This window comes from Panulirus ornatus, chromosome 46 (assembly GCF_036320965.1).
Source record: "Panulirus ornatus isolate Po-2019 chromosome 46, ASM3632096v1, whole genome shotgun sequence".
Lineage (NCBI taxonomy): Eukaryota > Metazoa > Arthropoda > Malacostraca > Decapoda > Palinuridae > Panulirus > Panulirus ornatus.
The window spans coordinates 41,278,115-41,294,884 of NC_092269.1; the positions used below are offsets into that span (position 1 = coordinate 41,278,115).

Below are 16,770 nucleotides of genomic sequence, written 5' to 3' on the forward strand. Positions count from 1 at the left end.
AAACTAATTATATGACTACAAGCTTACTAGAGACTGTATTCCTCATTTGGCTTTAAGTAAATGCCCACCCTTTTAGTGAAAAATTTATTTTTTCAGCCTCCCCAGTGCACGAAAAATTAGTGGTGCACAAATAATACAAAACTTTTCTTGAGAATGAGGAACACCATTCCTAGTTCAGGAATACATTATCTACCAAACTGGCCAATCCTATATGAGCACGTTACATAAACTTTCAAAACTTCTTTTAATTCATATGACTAACTGGAGTATCTACAGCTCCACACGAGAAAAAATAACTTTTCAAAAAATGGGGACTTATATCATCAAGAAATGAGACCTTTACTAACTTGTAAAGTCATGTTCTGGTATCCTTGGATCCTACCTTCAATTCTGAGGTATCTTCATATTTATTTGAGGCTACAAGCTGGGGTAATTAGCTGCACAGAAAAAATGGTTTTAAAGAAATCAATCTAAAATGTTGAATTTCTTGGCCTGTAAGGCCAGGTTCTGTTACTCTTGTATCCTACCTCTGATCCTGAGGTAAATCCATTATAATCTGAAGATGCTAGGTTGCCCATTCTGACAAATTACAGTGAACTAAATTATACTCGAGGCTTTTAAAACCCTGCCTTTTGTTTGCCTTAAACATCCATCACAAAAGAGCTTGAAACTTTGCCCAGATTCTGAAGTACCTGCATCCAAATTCAGGTGCCTCTAGGTGTTATGGTTCACCCATGAAAGCATAACAAACACACAAATGTTTGAAAGTGTGTATAAGATTGGATGCAAGAAAACCTCCAAAACCATTCTTTTAAGACTGAAGAGTTAAGCACATTTTACTAAAGGAAAAATATATTCACTTCTGCTGACATGGACATGTCAGGGACATGTCAGCATACTCAGCAAGTCCCAAGGACAGGCACATAATTACTCACTGTAATCACTAGCAAGTTACTGAGGCCTCTAAGCAGGTCCGCAGGTCCAATGACATCCTTTGTTTGGGTTGTCATCTATGGACAGCCAATAAATATCAAAGTTTAACTTGGAGGCGGAAATTACGTGAGGATTAGCATTTATAGACCCTTGCTACATAACAGAAGACTGACATTCATGGCTTCAAAAGGGTTAAAATATGACCCATTTTCATCATCAAGCAAATGTTAAAACTATGTAAATCACATACAAAACAGTAAAATAAATCATCACAATGCTGAAGTTCAAAGAGGCAGCAGATCTGAAACCTTTCAACATATAAAAACTAGTATCTTTAACATATGATCAACAACCACAAAGACATTTGTACTGAGAATTCCCACCACAACTTCAAGGGTATATTCTGGGTAGGGGTAGGGAGGGAGGAACATATGGGTGCCAAATGTCTCAACATGACAATAACATTCAGTTACCATAAAGGTACAAGGGAGAAAAGTGTGCAGCTTGTGTTGAAGCTGACAAACTTGCCAATTTCTATCTTTTTTTCTTTTCATACATAATTGCCATCTCCCACATTACCAAGGTAGTGTCAATAACAGATGACTGAGCATTAGAGGGGAAATCTTCACTTGGCCCCCTTCTCAGTTCCTTCTTTAGGAAAAGCAAAGCAGGAGAGGAGGCTCTCCAGCTCTACCCCCTACACTCCCAACCCTTTTAGTTGCTCTCTGTGACATGTAGGGAATACAAAGGTAGGATTCTTTCTCCCCTATCCCAAGAGATAATTTATCTATCTATCTTTCAGTATCTCTAAGGCCTGTTCCCTTCAAGAACTCCCATCAAGGGAGAGGTCATGGTAAAAGGGTCTTCACTTATCCCTGTCCTTACATGCCTCCTTCGCATACACCATGCCAAGTTCTGCGAATACATATACAGTATCTATACAAGTTACTAATCTACACGTATTACTAATGAAGTTATATATAAAGTACATCTACATTATGGAAAGTGTGCGAAAGAAGAAGTTGAGGGTAAATGTGAATAAGAGCAAGGTTATTAGGTTCAGTAGGGTTGAGGGACAAGTTAGTTGGGATGCGAGTCTGCACGGAAAAAATCAGAGGAAGTGAAGTATTTTAGATATCTGGGAGTGGACTTAGCAGCAAATGGAACCACAGATGTGGAAGTGACTTAGCAGCAAATGGAACCACAGATGTGGAAGTGAGTCACAGGGTGGGGGAGGGGGCAAAGGTTCTGGGAGCGATGAAGAATGCGTAGAAAACGAGAACGTTATCTCAGAGCAAAAATGGGTATATTTGAAGGAAGAGTATTTCTAACAATATCACATGGTTGTGAGGCAAGGGCTATAGATAGGGTTATACAGAGGAGGGTGGATGTGTTGGAAATGAAATGTTTGGGGACAACATGTGGTGTGAGGTAGTTTGATCGAGTAAGTAATGAAAGGGTGAGAGACGTGTGGTATAAAAAAAGTGTGTGGTTGTGAGAGCAGAAGCGGGTGTGTTGAGATGGTTTAGACATACTGAGAGAATGAGTGAGGAAAGGTTGGCAAAGAGGATATATGTGTCAGTGGTGGAGGGTACAAGGAGAAGCAGGAGACCAAAATGGAGATGGAACGATGAGTGAGAAAGGTTTCGAGTGATGAGGGCCTAAACATGCAGGAGGGCGAGGGGTATGCAAGGAATAGAGCGAATTGGAACGATGTGGTACACTGGTGTCAACGTGCTGTCAAAGGACTGAACCAGAGCATGTGAAACATCAGGGATATACCAGGGAAAGGTCTATGGGGCCTGGATGTGGATAGGGAGTTGTGGTTTTGGTGCATTAAACATGACAGCTAGAGACTGAGTGTGAATGAATGTGGCCTTTTTTGTCTGTGTTCCTGGCAATACTTCGCTGACACAAGGTGGCGATGCTGTTTTCTGTGGGGGCAGGGTGGTGCCAGGAATGGATGAAGGCAAGCAAGTATGAATATGCACATGTATATATATATATATATGTATGTATGTATGTCTATGTGTATATATGTATATGTTGATATGTACATGTGTGAGTATGGGCACCTATGTATATTATTGTGTATATGAGTGGATGGGCCATTCTTCATGTTTCTTGGCTCTACCTCGCTGATGCAGGAAACAGTGATAATAATAAATATCTCTCTCATTCTGCAAGAAAAGAACCAAGTCTATAAGGTTACAAAAAACCTAGAATGTTTTGGGAAAGGAAAAAAAAGGACTGTGAAAGTTACGAGTGTTACTTATCTTGGCATGATGGGCTCAAAATGTCTGAAGCAAATTAGTGATACTCATTAATTCTCAAATGACTGGTGATAATTCAGCAGATACTGAAAGGTTAACACCGGGAAAAGTTTGTATCAGTTATTTTCTGGTGGTAGTGGAGTAAACGTGAAAAAGGAAGCATCAAAAAAATGTCGACAAACCAGCAATAAGACAAGCACACACATACTTGTACAGCAAAAAATACAGGTAATCAACATTTTTTTTTTTTTTTTTAACTCTTCTAAGTATTTCCTAATAACTGATAACACTAATTTTTTCCAATATCTTTCCTTCCCAAGTATCTTTTACTTCACTTATTATACTTATTCGCAGTCTCCCGCATTAGTGAAGTAGCGCAAGGAAGCAGACGAAAGAATGGCCCAACCCAACCACATACACATGCATACACATAAAAGCCCACACACACACATATACATACCTATACATTTCAACAAATACATACATATACATACACAGACATATACTATTTATATTCATTTATATTTATTATACTTTGTTTCTGTCTCACGCATTAGCAAGGTAGCGCAAGGAAACAGACGAAGAAATGGCCCAGTCCACACACATACATGTACATACATACATGTCCACGCACGCACATATACATAACTATATATCTCAACGTATACATATATATACAAACACAGACATATATACACATGTACATAACTCACACTGTCTGCCCTTATTCATTCCCATCGCCATCCCACCATACATGAAATACAGCCCCCTCCCCCTAAATATGTGCAAGGGAGCACTAGCAAAAGACAACAAAGGCCACATTCGTTCACACTCGGTCTCTACCTGTCATGTATAATGCACCAAAACAACAGCTCCCTTTTCACATCCAGGCCCCACAAAACTTTCCATGGTTTACCCCAGAAGCTTCACATGCCCTGGTTCAATCCACTGACAGCACGTTGACCCCGGTATACCACATCGTTCCAATTCACTCTTTTCCTTGCACGCCTTTCACCCTCCTGCATGTTCAGGCCCTGATCACTCAAAATCTTTTTCACTCCATCTTTCCATCTCCAATTTGGTCTCCCACTTCTCCTCATTCCCTCCACCTCTGACACATATCCTCTTTATCAATTTTTTCTCACTCATTCTCTCCATGTGACTAAACCATTTCAAAACACCCTCTTCTGCTCTCCCAACCACACAATTTTTATTGCCACAAATCTCTCTTACCCTTTCATTACTTATTCGATCAAACCACCTCACACCACATATTGTCCTCAAACATCTCATTTCCAGCACATCCACCCTCCTCCACAAAACTCTATCTATAGCCCACGCCTCACAACCATACAACATTGTTGGAACCACTATTCCTTCAAACATATCCATTTTTGCTTTCAGACTTAATGTTCTCACCTTCCATACATTTTTTATTGCTCCCAGAACTTTCGCCCACTCCCTCACCCTATGACTCACTTCCAGGATTCCATCAGCAGCCAGATCCACTCCCAGATATCTAAAACACTTCACTTCCTCGAGTTTTTTGCCATTCAAACTTACCTCCCAATTCATTTGTCCCTCAACCCTGCTGTACCCAATAACCTTGCTCTTATTCATATTTACTCTCAGCTTTCTTCTTTCACACACTTTACCAAACTCAGTCACCACCTTCTGCAGTTTCTCACCCGAATCAGCCACCAGCGCTGTATCATCAGCGAACAACAACTGACTCACTTCCCAAGCTCTCTCATCTACAACAGACTTCATACTTGCCCCTCTCCCCAAAACTCTTGCATTCACCTCCCTAACAACCTCATCCATAAACAAATTAAACAACCATGGAGACATCAAGCACCTCAGATGCAAACCTACATTCACTGAGAACCAATCACTTTCCTCTCTTCCTACTCATACACATGCCTTACATACTCAATAAAAACTTTTCACTGCTTCTAACACCTTGCCTCTAACACCATATATTCTTAACACCTTCCACAGAGCATCTCTATCAACTCTATCATATGCCTTCTCCAGATACATAAATGCTACATACAAATCCATTTGCTTTTATAAGTATTTCTCACATACATTCTTCAAAGCAAACACCTGATCCACACATCCTCTACCACTTCTGAAACCACACTGCTCTTCCCCTCTGTACATGCCTTCATCCTCTCAATCAAAACCCTCCCATATAATTTCCCTGGAATACTCAACAAACTTATACCTCTGTAATTTGAGCACTCACCTTTATCCCCTTTGCCTTTGTACAATGGCACTATGCAAGCATTCCAACAATCCTCAGGCACCTCACCATGAGTCATACATACATTAAATAACCTTACCACAACCAGTCAATAATACAGTCACCCCCTTTTTTAATGAATTCCACTGCAATACCATCTAAACCCACTGCCTTGCCGGCTTTAATCTTCTGCAAAGATTTTACTATCTCTTCTCTGTTTACCAAATCATTCTCCCTAAACCTCTCACTTTGCACATCACCTCAACCAAAACACCCTATATCTCCCACTCTATCATCAAACATATTCAACAAACCTTCAAAATACTCACTCTATCTCCTTCTTACATCACCACTACTTGTCATCACCTCCCCATTAGCCCCCTTCACTGATGCTCCCATTTGTTCCCTTGTCTTATGCACTTCATTTACCTCCTTCCAAAACATCTTTTTATTATTCATATTCATTTATTTTGCTTTGTCACTGTCTCCCGCATTTGCGAGGTAGCGCAAGGAAACAGAAGAAAGAAATGGCCCAACCCACCCCCATACACATGTATATATATATATATACATACACAGACACATACATATATACCCATGCACACAATTCACACTGTCTGCCTTTATTCATTCCCATCGCCACCCATGGAATACCATCCCCCTCCCCCTCATGTGTGCGAGGTAGCGCTAGGAAAAGACAACAAAGGCCACATTCGTTTACACTCAGTCTCCAGCTGTCATGCAATAATGCCCGAAACCACAGCTCCCTTTCCACATCCAGGCCCCACACAACCTTCCATGGTTTACCCCAGACGCTTCACATGCCCCGATTCAATCCACTGACAGCACGTCGACCCCGGTATACCACATCGATCCAATTCACTCTATTCCTTGCCCTCCTTTCACCCTCCTGCATGTTCAGGCCCCGATCACTCAAAATCTTTTTCACTCCATGTTTCCACCTCCAATTTGGTCTCCCACTTCTCCTCGTTCCCTCCACCTCCGACACATATATCCTCTTGGTCAATCTTTCCTCACTCATTCTCTCCATGTGCCCAAACCATTTCAAAACACCCTCTTCTGCTCTCTCAACCACGCTCTTTTTATTTCCACACATCTCTCTTACCCTTACATTACTTACTCGATCAAACCACCTCACACCACACATTGTCCTCAAACATCTCATTTCCAGCATATCCACCCTCCTGCGCACAACTCTATCCATAGCCCACGCCTCGCAACCATACAACATTGTTGGAACCACTATTCCTTCAAACATACCCATTTTTGCTTTCCAAGATAATGTTCTCGACTTCCACACATTCTTCAAGGCTCCAAGAATTTTCGCCCCCTCCCCCACCTATGATTCACTTCCGCTTCCATGGCTCCATCCGCTGCCAGATCCACTCCCAGATATCTAAAACACTTTACTTCCTCCAGTTTTTCTCCATTCAAACTTACCTCCCAATTGACTTGACCCTCAACCCTACTGTACCTAATAACCTTGCTCTTATTCACATTTACTCTCAGCTTTCTTCTTTCACACACTTTACCAAACTCAGTCACCACCTTCTGCAGTTTCTCACCCGAATCAGCCACCAGCGCTGTATCATCAGCGAACAACAACTGACTCACTTCCCAAGCTCTCTCATCTACAACAGACTTCATACTTGCCCCTCTCCCCAAAACTCTTGCATTCACCTCCCTAACAACCTCATCCATAAACAAATTAAACAACCATGGAGACATCAAGCTCCTCAGATGCAAACCTACATTCACTGAGAACCAATCACTTTCCTCTCTTCCTACTCATACACATGCCTTACATACTCAATAAAAACTTTTCACTGCTTCTAACACCTTGCCTCTAACACCATATATTCTTAACACCTTCCACAGAGCATCTCCATAGTTTACCCCAGAAGCTTCACATGACATGGTTCAATCCAATGACAGCACGTCGACCGCAATATACCACATCCTTCCAATTCACTCTATTTCTTGCACGTCTTTCACCCTCCTCTATATTCAGGCCCCAATCGCTCAAAACTTTTTCATTCCATCCTTACACATCCAATATGGTCTTCCACTTCTCGTTCCCTCCACCTCTGACATATATATCCTCTTTGTCGATCTTTCCTCACTCATTCTCTCCATGCGAACAAACCACTTTAATACACTCTCTTCTGCTCTCTCTACCACACACTTTTTATTACCACACATCTCTATTAACCTCTCATTACTTACTCGATCAAACCACCTCACACCACATATTATACTCAAACGTCTCATTTCCAACACATCCACCCTCCTCTGCACAGCCTTATCTATAGCCCATTCATCACAACCACATAACATTGCTGAAACCATCATTCCATCAAACAAACCCAGTTTTGCTCTCCAAGATAATGTTCTCGCCTTCCACACATTCTTCAATGCTCCCAGAACCTTCGTCCCCTCCCCCACCGTGACTCACTTCTGCTTCCATGGTTCCATCCGCTGCTAAATCCACTCCCAGATATCCAAAACACTTCACTTCCTCCAGTTTTTCTCCATTCAATCTTACCTCCCAATTAACTTGTCCATCAACCTTAATGACCCTAATAACCTTCCTCTTATTCACATTTACTCTTCTTTCACACACTTTACCATTTACCAAACTCACTCACCAACTTCTGCAGTTTCTCACCCGAATCAGCCACCAGCACTGTATCATCAGTGAACAACAATGGACACTTCCCAAGCCCTCTCATCCACAACTGACTGCAACTCTATCATATGCCTTCTCCAAATCCATAAATGCTACATACAAATCCATCTATTTTTCTAAGTATTTCTTACACACATTCTTCAAAGCAAACACCTGATCCACACATCCTCTACCACTTCTGAAGCTGCAATGCTCTTCCCCATTCTCATGCTCTGAACATGCTTTTATCATCTCATCAATAGCCTTCCATATAATTTCCCAGGAATATTCAACAAACTTATACCTCTGAAATTTGAACACTCACCTTTATCCCCTTTGCCTTTGTACAATGGCACTATGCAAGCATTCTGCCAATCCTCAGGCACTTCACCATGAACCATACATACACTGAATATCCTTACCTACCATTCAACAACACAGTCACCCCCCTATTTTTAATAAATTCCACTGCAATACCATCCAAACTTGCGGCCTTGCCTGCTTTCATCTTCCGTAATGCTTTCACTATCTCTTCTCTGTTTACCAAATCATTCTCCCTTACCCTCTAACTTTGCACATCATCTCGACCAAAACACCCATATCTGCCACTCTAACATCAAACACATTCAACATACATTCAAAATACTCACTCCATCTCCTTCTCACTTCACCACTACTTGTTATTACCTCCCAATGTGGTGTTATTACCTCCCAATTAGACCCCTTCACCGACGTTCCCATTTGTTCTCGTCTTACGCACTCTGCCTCCTTGCAAAACATCTTTTTATTCTCCCTCAAATCTAATGATACTCTCTCACCCCAACTCTCATTTGCCCTCTTTTTCACCTCTTGCACCTTTCTCTTGACCTCCTGCATCTTTCTTTTATACATCTCCCAGTCATTCGCACTATCTTATACGTCTCCTAGTCATTCGCACTATCTTATACATCTTGCAGTCCCCCAGTCATTCGCACTATCTCCCTGCAAAAACCGTCCAAATACCTCTCTCTTCTCTTCCACTAACAATCTTACTTCTTCATCCCACCACTCACTACTCTTTCTAATCTACCCACCTCCCACCTTTCTCATGCCATAAGCATCTTTTGTGCAAGCCATCACTGCTTCCCTAAATACATCCCATTCCTCCCCCACCCCCCATCCTAAGTACACACTCAAATTCCCTTGGCTCTGTCCTTTAACCCTTACACAATGCATATGACCCAAAGGGAGTCTCCTGTGGGGGAAAAAAAAAAAAAAAGGCCATATACACATGCATATTATCCGTAAAAAGATATACCTTTCAATCTTAAAAGTGTCCTCTATTCTGATTGGTAACGTTCTGAATGGACTGCACTGAAACACTGTTTTCCTATGCACAATTATTGTCTTCACTTCTAAGCTTGTTTCCATATTCATTATTTTGCCTAATTGCCCAAGACCCTCTAAGAGTCTTAACATTAACCAAGACTGTGCTACTTCCAGCAAGAAAGAGGGAAATATATGGACTCCTCTGGAATGAAAAGTTCTTAGACAAAATTATACTCCCAGTGATACAACCAGTACATAGGTAACTTTTCACTTGTGGTAATCTAAAGCAGGGTTAAATCAAATGCCCTGTTTTGCTAACTTCATTGAATCAATTTCTTTTACTTACTGGATTATAAGGGGTTCCATTTCTCACATAGGTGACTGGCTAACACTGAAGAAATGAATGTGTAAAATTCTCAACTGGAAAGTAATAAAATTGCAGTTCTGACATCATAATACAGAGTAAAGTTTAGCAAAACCAAAAGGAAAGGGTCAAGAGGCAATTCAAGACTTAAATTCTCCTGATAAGTGCAGCTACTATGTGCTGGTGAATATCTGAAGAAGTCTTTGGGGGTCTTCAACCCCAAAACACGGGCTGGGTCCAGAATTCTAGAGAGGGTAGTTGATCAACCAACCTGTTGGAAGCCAAAGCCCTTAGACCTACATAGCCACCCACAGCCTGGCTAATCTGATACGCTTTGTTGGAATTTGTCCAAAGCACTCTTTGAACTTCTCTGCCATGAATCCCATGGTCTCTGATGGTAGCTGGTTAGGTGTCGAGTCCCCAGGCCCTGGATCTTCAAGGTGCATATCACACCTTTGGATTTCAGAGGTAGAATTTTAGTCTTCCATGCCTGTTGTTCCAGAAGGATGCTATTTCCACATAAAAGTTAAAATCCATACCTCCAGGATTTTCCAGGCATAGATGATGCTAGTAAGGTTCATAACAGTTACATGTATTATATAAACTAGAGAATCAATTTAAGACCTTCAGTACTGCACAAGCCAAGAAAGAAAAACAACAGAAGGCAAAGAAACATGATGAGAGAGCTAGAACAAGCATGTCAACAAACAGTAACAAAACCAAGTCCTGTACTAGTTTTCTTAAACCAAGTCCTGTACTAGTTTTCTTTTCTTTCCTTTTTTTCAAACTGGAATAGTCTGGTATGGACTACACACACAAAAAAGGGAGAATATACCTCAAGTCAATCATAACAAGACCCAAAAGGAAAAAACAAGAATAAATATGAAAGGGGAAATATTTACAGATACTATGGAATACTGTTAAAAAGCAAGACCAAAAATTAGAATGAATAGAGGAGGAATTAAAGACACAGAGGAATCGATTCAAGGATCACGAGAGAAGTCATGAAATGGAAGAGGAAATCAAACAAGACACATGTTATAAAAGATGTAAAGAAGTAATTCTACCATATAAATTATGAGATAATACTCCAACCCTTCAAATCCAGAATCCTTGACCTTACGAGCATACACTATCAACATCCTCTTCCAACAAAACTAACTTAAGAAAAAAAAATGAAAAAACCCTTCTCTGGTTCAGTTAGAAGACCACCACCTGTTACAAAAACTATATGACGTAGCACCCAATATTTTTCATCATGGTTTAATCTTACACTGCAATCACACATATCTCATTCTCATCTCACGAAGCACCATCTAATTCACATTTATTGCAAATTGCCTACTTATAACACCCTTTATTCTCACCTAAGCACTACTTTCATCAGAAAAGCTTCCAGAACAACATTAAACAGTCCTCCAAGTACACAACAGCCTTAACTTCCCCAAGTTCTTTCCTATCAACTTTTGTAATATGCCCTACCTAAAACCAAACTTATTGCAGAATTTTTCACTTTTTCTCAACTTTTCCCATTACCTACCAAAAGGTAACATGTTCAACAACCATCTTCCCTTCCTAAGCTAACACTGTCCTTTACTTCCCAAGAGATCAAGCAATTCTTTTAAGACTGCCATTCAAAATCCTAAGATAAACTTTACCAACTATACCTGTGCCATATTCCTGAATAATTCATTCAATCATTTTCAATCCCTTTACCTTTATACAGCAGATCAATCACTGCCTTCATCCTTTTTGAGTAGTAAGTGCGAAGTCAGGCCCGGTTACACTCTGTTAAAAACAATCGAAATTAAAAGGACTTTCGTAGTCTACTGCAGAGTAAACATTTCATGAGAGATTGATTGGTGTAACTTTATCGAATATTCAAATAAAGAATACAAGCCAGTTACGAATCTAAAGGCAAATTTACAAAATCATAACTTGAAGCACGGCCCCTTCAAGGAACCCAAGTGGAAAAAAAAAATATCCGTCAAACATCACATTCCTAGCCAGTATTAACTTAAAGATGTGTCACTTTAATGATACTCACTGGAAAAATAATTATCTCTTTCATCTATCTGCATCTCTGATGCCTGTTCCAATTCCCTCAAAGAGGTGGCCATGGCAATAGAGTTACCATAACTAATAAACTCCAGTGCTACTTCTTAGCCTTTGATGCCTCACCCTTAACAGGCCACTGGCAGAGAGTAACTAGTGTAACATTTGAAGAGGCTCCTATAAACACATACATGTTTGTTTGGGTGTTACCACTCTGCTTGCTCCAGTTCACACTAACTCAAAAGTCACCTTCTGTGATACTACATCAGTGGAAGTATAGTCTCGTCAGAACTTCTCACTCCAAAAGAGTCTAAACTTCCCTACTACTTAAAGAAGTGCAACCTAAGGCTTCAAAACCCACAAGAAAGATCCTTAGGAACACTAGACTCATAAATACTGGCTTTTGGTTATCTTATAATACTTGTTCCCCATTCCCTGCCTTAACAAGATAGTGCAGGAAACAAACAAACAAAAAAAAGGCCACATCCATTCACACTCATTCTCTAACTGTCATGCGTAATGTTCTGAAACAGCAGCTCCCTATCCACAACCAGGCCCCACAGACCTTTCTATGTTTTACCCCAAATGCTTCACATGCCCTTGTTCAGTACAATACAGCAAGTTGACCCCTCTAAACCACACTCTTCCAATTCACTTCATCCCAAGCACACCTTCTGCCCCCTGCATGTTCACCTTATGATCATTGAAAATCTTTTTCCTTCCATCCTTCCATAACCAATCTGGTCTTCTGTTCTCCCAATTCCCTCTACTTCTAAAACATATATCCTCTTTGTCAACCTTTCCTCACTTGTTCTCCTCATATGTCTCAACCTTTTCAGTAAACCCTCTTCAGCTCTCTCAACCACACTCTTATCATTACCACACCTTTACCACACACTTACCATTTTACATTTTACTTGATCAAACCACCTCACACCAAATACTGTCCTCAAACATCTCATTTCCAACCCCATCTTCCTTTGCACAGTTCCATCTAAAGACCATGCCTTGAATCCATATCATATTGTTGGGACTGCAATGCCTCCAAACATACCCATTTTGCCCTCCCAGATAATAACACCCTTCTTTTTCCACACATTCTTCAAAACTCCCGGAACCTTCACCGTCACACACCCTACAACTCACTTCCACTTCAAAGGTTCCATTTGTTACCATATCCACACCCAGACGTCTAAAACTTTTAACTCCCCCGAGCTTTCTCCATTCAATCTCACACCCCATTTAAACCATCCCTCAGACATGCTAAACCTAATAACCCTGTCTTCACTGACATTTACTCTAAACTTCCTCCTTTCACACACACTTCCAAACACACTCACCAACTTGTGCAGATTCTCACTTGGAGCTCCCACCAGTGATGCATCATCAGTAAACAACAACTGACTCACTTTCCAGGCCCTTTCATCCCTAACAAACTGCATACTCACCCCTACCTCCTAGACTCTTCCATTTGTCTCCCTATCAACCCATCCATAAACAAATCAAACCAACAGCGTTACATCACACACCTTTACCACAGACAAAATTTCACTTGGAACCATTCACTCTCCTCTCTTCATACTCATACACACACCTTACACCCTTCACTTCATAAAAACTTCTGCTTCACAGTAGCTTACCTTCCACACCATACATTTATAATACCCTCCACAAAGCATCTCTATCAACCCTATCATACACCTTCTCCAGCTCAATCAATGCCACTTACAAATCCATGTGCTTTTCTAAATATCTCTCACACATTCTTTAAAGGAAACACCTGATCCACACATAACTGCCACTTTTGAAACCACATTACTCCTCATCAGTCTAATGCTAAATATATGCCTTCACCCTCTCAATCAATACCATCCAATACACATTACCAAGTATACTAAACAAACTTATACCTCTGTCATTTAAACACTCACCTTTATCCCCTTGTCTTTACAAAACAGCATAAAGGTGAGTGTTCTAACTACAAAGATACAAGTTTGCTGGGTATATCTGCCAAGTTATATGGGAGGGTATTAATTGAGAGGGTAAAGGAATGTACAGGGCATCAGATTAGGGAGGAGCAGAGTGGCTACAGAAGTGGTAAGGGATGTGTGGATCAGGTGTTTGCTTTGAAGAATGTGTATCAGAAATATTCATAAAAACAGATGGAATTGATTGTGGCATTCATGAATCTTCAGAAGGCATATGACAGGGTTGACAGAGATGCTTTGTGGAAGGTCTTAAAAGTATATGGTGTGGGAGGTAAACTGTTGGAACAATGAAAAGTTTTTATCAAGGATGTAAGGCATGTGTACAAGTAGAAAGAGAGGAGAGTGATTAGTTCCCAGTCAAGGTCAGTCTGCAACATGGGTGTGTGATGTCATCAAGATTGTTTAATTTGTTAATGGATGGGATGGTTAGGTGGGTAAATCCAAGAGTTTTGGAGAGAGGGGCGAGTATGCAGTCTGTTTCAGATGAGAGGGCCTGGGGAGTCAGTCAGTTGCTGTTCACTGATGATAAGCACAGGTGGCTGATTCAAGTGAGAAACAGCAGAAGTTGGGGACTGAGTTTGGAAAAGTGTGTGAGAGAAGAAAGTTGAGAGTAGATGTGAATAAGAGCTAGGTTATTAGTTTCAGTAGGGTTGAGGGACTAGTTAATTGGGATGCAAGTTTCAGTGGAGAAAAATTGGAGGAAGTGAAGTGTTTTAGATATCTGGGAGTAGACTTAGCAGCAAATGGAACCATGGAAGCTGAAGCGAGTCACAGGGTCGGGGAGGGGGCGAAGGTTTTGGGAGCAATGGAAAGTGTGTGGAGAGAACGTTAACACAGAAAGCAAAAATGAGTATGTTTGAAGGAATAGTAGTTCCAACAATATCATACGGTTGCAAGGCATAGTAGGGTTGTACTGAGGAGGGTGGATGTGTTGGAAATGGAATGTTTGAGGACAAAAATTGGTGTGAGATAGTTTGATCAAGTAAGTAATGAAAGGGTTAAGAAAGATGTGCAGTAATAAAAAGTGTGTGGTTGAGAGAGCAGAAGAGGGTGTGTTGAAATGGTTTGGACATATGGAGAGAATAAGTGAGGAAAGCTTGACAAAAAGGATATATGCATTAGAGGATTGGGGAACAAGGAGAAGTGGGAGACCAAACTGGAGGTGGAAGGATGGAGTGTAAAAGATTTCAAGCAACTGGGACCTGAACATACAGGAGGGTAAGAGGTGTGAAAGGAATAGAGTGAATTGGTACAATGTAGTATACCTGGGTCAACATGCTGTCAAAAGGACTGAACCAGGGATTATGAATCATCTGGATTAAACCATGGAAAGGTCTGTGGGGCCTTGATGTGGATAGGGAGCTGTGATTTCAGTGCACTGCACATGAAAGCAAGAGACCGAGTATAAACGAATGTGGCCTTTTATGTCAGTCTTCCTGGCACTACCCCAAAGAAGCTGTCAAGAGGAAGATCCAAAACTTGAAAAAGAGGCAAATGAGACTATAATAAATAAATGATGTATTCTATTATTGCTATTTCATGTGTGGCGGGGTGGCGAAGGGAATGAATAAAGGCAGACAGTATGAATTATGTACATGTGTATACATGTATATGTCTGTGTGTGTATATATACGTATAAGTTGAGATGTATAGGTATGTATATTTGCGTGTGTGAACGTGTATGTATATACATGTGTATGTGGGTGGGTTGGGCCATTCTTTCATCTGTTTCCTTGTACTACCTCGCTAAAGCGGGAGACAGCGACAAAGTAAAATAAATAAAAATAAATATCACTATTATTAATATCATGACTGTTATCATCATTATTTCATTGTTTTCAATATCATTATCATACTTGATTGCCATTTCCCACATCAGTGAGGCAGGGCCAGGAAACAGACAAAGGAAGACCATCCACTCATATACACACATATATACATATATACACCCATACACAAACAAAGCCATGTACATATATACATCTATTCACAGCGTCACCCCGCCCCATGCAAAACAGCACTGACACCCCCTGCATCAGCAAGGTAGTGCCAGGAAAACAAACACATTCAGTCTAGCCATCATGTGTAATGCATTGAAAACACAAGCCCTTATCCACATCCAGGCCTCAAAGACCTTTCCATGGTTTACCCCAGATGTTTAGCACTGCCCTGGTTCAGTCCACTGACAACACATTGACTAGTATACCACATCATTCCAATTCACTCTCTTCCTTACACACCTCTTATCCTCCTGTACGTTTAGTCCCCGATTGCTCAAAACCTTTTTCACTCCAACCTTCCACCTCTAATTTGGTCTCTTGCTTCTCCTTCTTCCCTCCACCTCTGACACATATATCCTCTTTGTCAATCTTTCCTCACTCATTCTCTCCATATGTCCAAACCATTTCAACATACCCTCTTCTGCTATCTCAACCATACTCTATTCATTTCCACTCATCTCTCTTACACTTTCATTACTTACTTGATCAAACCACCTCACACCACATACTGTGCTCAAACATTTGATTTCCAACACATCCACCCTCCTCCATACAACCGCAACATAACATTGTTAGAACTACTGTACTTCCTTCAAACATACCCATTTTTGCCCTCCAAGATAACGTTCTCTCCTTCCACACATTCTTCATCGCTCCCAGAACCTTCGCCCCCTTCCCCACCCTATGACTCGCTTCCACTTGCATGGTTCCATCCACTGCTAAGCCCACTCCCAGATATCTAAAACACTTCACTTCCTCCAGTTTTTCTTCATTCAAACTTACATCCCAATTAACTTACCCCTCAACCCTACTGAACCTAATAACCTTGCTCTTATCTATACTTACTCTAAACTTTCTCCTTTCACACAATTTCCCAAACTCAGTTACCAACTTCTGCAGTTTCTCACATGT

At 40.8% G+C, this 16,770-nt stretch overlaps 1 protein-coding gene across 18 annotated transcripts in view; it reads right to left on the reverse strand.

Annotated features, from left to right (window-relative positions):
• gw (trinucleotide repeat containing adaptor protein gawky) overlaps nt 1–16,770 on the reverse strand; it is a 172,602-nt gene that overhangs the window by 111,209 nt on the left and 44,623 nt on the right. For 4 of the 18 annotated variants that reach the window (XM_071689309.1, XM_071689308.1, XM_071689312.1 and 1 more), the window contains one exon: nt 11,532–11,603. The exons of the other annotated variants lie outside the window; for them this stretch is intronic. The gene's annotated coding sequence lies outside the window, so the exon portion shown is untranslated. The remainder of the gene's footprint in view (nt 1–11,531; nt 11,604–16,770) is intronic. 18 annotated transcript variants of the gene reach the window in all.